Source organism: Sinocyclocheilus anshuiensis, unplaced genomic scaffold (genome assembly GCF_001515605.1).
Source record: "Sinocyclocheilus anshuiensis isolate Anshui unplaced genomic scaffold, SAMN03320099.WGS_v1.1 scaffold24, whole genome shotgun sequence".
Classification (NCBI taxonomy): Eukaryota; Metazoa; Chordata; class Actinopteri; order Cypriniformes; family Cyprinidae; genus Sinocyclocheilus; species Sinocyclocheilus anshuiensis.
Window position 1 is genome coordinate 1,274,756 of NW_015557090.1, and position 4,899 is coordinate 1,279,654.

General features: G+C 36.0%; 1 pseudogene; it reads left to right on the forward strand.

Annotated features, from left to right (window-relative positions):
• Nucleotides 1-699: 699 nt before the first annotated feature.
• On the forward strand, nt 700-4,300 carry LOC107677061 (olfactory receptor 1D2-like; annotated as a pseudogene).
• The last annotated feature ends 599 nt before the right edge of the window (nt 4,301-4,899 follow it).

Consider the following 4,899-nt stretch of genomic DNA (forward strand, 5'->3'; position numbering starts at 1 on the left):
TCACAGTTATTTTGCTGCAGCTGTATGTCATGTTGTTATATGCATTAATTTTGATTTGTGTTTTATCTATAGTGGTAAGCACCATGGCTATAAGGCCTATCATAGCAAGTCTTACTTGTTCTCTTCTGTCTGCCCTCATTTTTACCAGTAAATTGTGCGCTGTATTGTAACAGCTTTGTTTATAATTATGTTATATATGACACATTAATGTAGTTTGGGACCTAACATTTTGGCAGAAATATGATTGGCAATAGATTTGAAGGACAATATGATGGAGAGATAACACATGCCATTCTACAGTATATGTGGGCAACGATTGGCATACATTGATTTTTTTTGTTTAAGTGAAGAGGAGAGTGACCTTATCAGAGCTTGTTAAAACGGTTTTCAGTGTTTGTTATCAATGCAATTACCGAGACCAGTGTCCATATATTGAAAACCAAATCAAACTTCTGTGAAACACTATGGGAAGCATTCAGACAGAGAACATGGTAAGGTTTTGAAAAAATAAAAAAAATAAAAAAATAAAACAATGTATGCTACCATCAGAGGATTTGATGTTACATGTGTTGTTTTTAATCTACAGATTTCCTATACACTGTGACAAATCAAATTTACACAACTTTTTTTTTTCAATAACTTTTCTATTGTTTTCTATTATTTCTAGCAAAATCCTCAAAATTATAGCATATATTCAAGATGCAGCCACTGTTGAAGAATGAGTCCAGTGTCTTAGTATTTACACTCTCTGGTCTGAATGAAACAATGGAAAACAGATATGTCTTGTTGTCTTTAACTGCACTGTATTATCCTCTGATTGTCTTTTGTAATGTGACTGTAATTTTTACTATAATCTCACATAAGAAGCTTCATGAGCCAATGCATGTGTTTATATGTAGTCTCTGTGTAAATGGACTTAATGGCACTTCTGGATTCTACCCTAAATTCTTGTATGATTTATTAGCCCATTATCATGTTATTTCTTATGCTGGATGTTTGGTTCAGATATTTTTCATTTATTCATCTCTTCTGTGTGACTTTTCAACATTAAAGAGCAGGTCATATGATATTTTAAAGTGTCCTAATATTGTGCTACAACAGGTTTAAATGCATCTAAGGTCAGCAAACACTGTAATGTTCTCACAATATACATTTAATATTAGAATCATTTTTCAATGATTTCGAAACGATTCGTTCGAAGCAGTTCTGAGATTAATGTCTGTAAACTCCTCCCTTCCATAAGCCTACTCTGCTCTGACTGGTCAGCTGGCCAAGTCTGTTGTGATTGATCTTTCCGTATACAATGCGTGTCGGAAACGAAACGCCCATTACCATAATTATGTTTTTGCTCCGGAGGGTTACTTGTAAACAAAGAAGCTATAAGGTTACAAAAATGGCATCGATATTACCTTATCAATTCGATTCCGAGTCCGAGGATGATACTGATGCAGTCGCTCAACCGGAAACTCCATCGCAAGCACGACTTGATCAGGACATTTCTCAGTGGTAAGTTTAAACTTTGTTTGTGGTAATTTTTACGTGATGTGACAGCAGTTTTATTGCATTCATTATTATTATTTACTTATTTGAGGTGCAGGTGTGGGAACTGTGTTAGAATGCCCAGTGAGGCTGAAAACACAGGTCTTCTCGACCTAACCAACTAGCGGAAGTGTTTGTGGGCAGGTCAGAGTGTTCATATTTCGCGGGCAGGCGGGGATTATGCAAATGTGTTACCTTCTGACGTATATAGGTAACAGGCAGAAGATTCAAAAATATGACGACTTGTTAAGACGGTTCAGAGTCGACTCTTTCTTTTGAAAGACAATATATTTATTTATCATGCACTTTTTTGATTAACAACTTTGCAGACTGTTTAACATTGAAGGATAGCTACATTACAAACTGCAAAAAATATATATTTTTGAAAACCCTTATGACCTGCTCTTTAAAAGTGATGGCATTTGACAGGTTTGTGGCAATATGTAGACCACTGGAGTAGCATACAGTAATGACCATACAGAGGGTTCTTGAATGTATTCTTTTCTGCTGGCTTTCTCCATTTTTTGCATGTCTCTTGTTATTACATTAACATCAAGACTAACCTTATGTGGCTCTAGTATTTAAAAGCTATATTGTGAAAATTGGTCAGTTGTTAAACTTTCCTGTTTTTCTACAAGGTGGTAAGGTGGTTTGGAGTCAGGGGCTCCGGTGCCATGGGATCATTGATTCCATCAACATTTAATGGGCGACTGTTGACGATGGCCATAGCTTCGTAGAACAGCGTTCTAAGGGAGGCATCATCTAGTCTACCTGAACACTGAGCGAATGTAACATTCAGCACATTGCGAATGGTCTGAATTTGGCGCTCCCACACACTGCCTGCATAACTTGCTGAAGGAGCATTAAAAAGTGAATTTCACAGTAAATAATGGGTTTGTAATCATTATTATATATTTTGGACATGCAGTATTGGTATTTTGCTCGTACATTTACTTAATGAGAAAGTGCAGGAAGTCAATAGAGGGCAGAAACAAATTCATACAAACATGTGTACCACATCTGCTTGCATTGATCAATGTGACAACTGCATTTTTGTTTGATGTAATGTTCACTCGTTATGATTCAAGGGATGTGACTTAAAGTCTGCGTAATTTCATGGCCCTTGAATTCTTACTAATACCACCTATTTTAAATCCACTTATTTATGGATTTATGGCCAACAAGTTACAAGAAAAAAAGTGGGAATATCTGAGTGAAGACTTTCTCAAGTCTAAAGATCCTATGGTTTTAGATTGTTACACTAAAAAAAAAAGACATTTAGAATATTTATTTAATGGAAATTGTTTGTTTGTTATTGAGAATATAAGAAGACAATACACCTCAAGAGGTTGTATGTTACTATGGTTAGGTATGAAATGAAGTAAAGGAGCTTAACAACAATAACATTTTAATTTAAAAGTTGGGAAGGACACAAATATTCAGAATGTATTTTTTTTTTCATTGAACTTTCCTTGCATTAAAGTGTGCTCAGTCATTTTAGTTCATGTAAAATAAAATAGCTCTGATATCATTTGTATTTTAATAAAGTGATATTCAAAAGGTTTGTGTGTTGATTGCAATGTGTGTTGATACACATACAGACTGCAGCATCAATCTTGTACATATACATTTTCAGTAGGTACAACAAAACACTAGTCTGTAAATATTTACAGGAATCTATTTTTGATCACATTACACCATGAGATGGGTGCTCTGCAACTTGGTTTATGCATTCAACAACCAAAACAACAACAATAAAAATAACAGCAACAAAACAACAATAATTTAAGGAAAAAATGTGCAACATCTGGCAGAATGTGGAAAATATATGAAGCATCAGGACCCTAATTAGTGTCCGAAAACAGGCCTTGACTTTTTGTGTGTATCTAAAGCTGATATATATCATTTCAAAAACATAAAAGCATCTTACAGACTCTTTTAGTAATTTTATGGTAACAGTAATGTACATAAAACTAGCGCTGCTGCGTCCTCACGAAAGTTTATCATTCGCATAAGCCTTGCCTATTAAAACATTCAAGTGATTTTACACCATTCAAGCACAAGAACACATCAAAGAGCTAAATTCAGTGCTTGCAAGCTGTTTTGTGTGTCACTAAGATCCGCGTTGCATCTCTAACAACGCTCGCACCCCCAAGCTTGTTCACTCTTATTTCTCTCGGTGCTTAAACGGACAAACACATACAAGATCATTTCAAAATACATGATAGCTTGACGAATATCATCGAAAACCAGGCAAGTCAAGTCACCTTTATTTGTATAGCACTTTATACACTACTGGTTGTGCCAAAGCAGCTTTACAGAGTCAAACAGGAAAATATTTAGTCAATTATGCAAGAAGACAATAACAGTCATTTTTCAGCTAAAGTCAGTTCATTGATGATTCAGTGATGCCATCATCCAGTTCAGTTCTCTTCCAATGTTGACTGTGTAATCAGTCAAGCGTCCCCACCTAAGCAAGCCAAAGGCGACAGTGGCAAGGAACCAAAACTCCATCGGTGAGAGAAATGAAGAAAAAACCTTGGGTGAAACCACACTCAGTTGGGGGGCCAGTTCTCCTCTGGCCAGACGAACCAGCATGGCGTCGTTTATTTATAGAAATGTCATAGTATGTTATGTATATGTCAGGTTAAAGATATGGGTCTTTGTCACAGCCCTTGGCTTCCTTGATATGAGGCAGAGAGTTTCTAACGGGTGCAATCGGTTTTATTATTCTGGAACCAGCATGCACCGTGAAAACTAGAAGTAAACACACAAATAGCTGGTTAATAAGCCTTTGGCATAACACAAATTTACAAATAAATCCTCACACCTTTTACAGTGCATCATCATACATTTGTATATATGCAATGCACATTAGATGACCTTTAAAGCTATTTAAAATAACAACACATAAACAATAATTTGCTCAGTTAACACATAAAACCTTACTGGTACAAGATACTGTGTATCAGTAATTATCTGATACACGAACAACTGTAAAAACAATTCGTTAGTGAACTGAGCCGCGCTTTGTGGTTTTGACTCAAAAAGATCCGGTTCATAAGAGTCATTTGTTAATGAAGCCGACTACACTGGCACACTGCGTGCGCGTGCAACCATTGTGCACAGTTTATTAAAAGACGTGTTTTTGCCATTATTTTGCGCTACTCTGTCATCGCCGCGGCTGAAAAGTAGCACATGAAAGGCTGCTTACATTTATATTTTATTCTGTGATAATTCTGGGGTGGCAGTTGCAATCAATCAGACGCGAAAGACAACTTACAAGTTGAGTTAAGTCTTAAAGTCCGCATGAAATCAAAATGTGAATGTATGTCGCATTGTACAGAATATTGATACGGC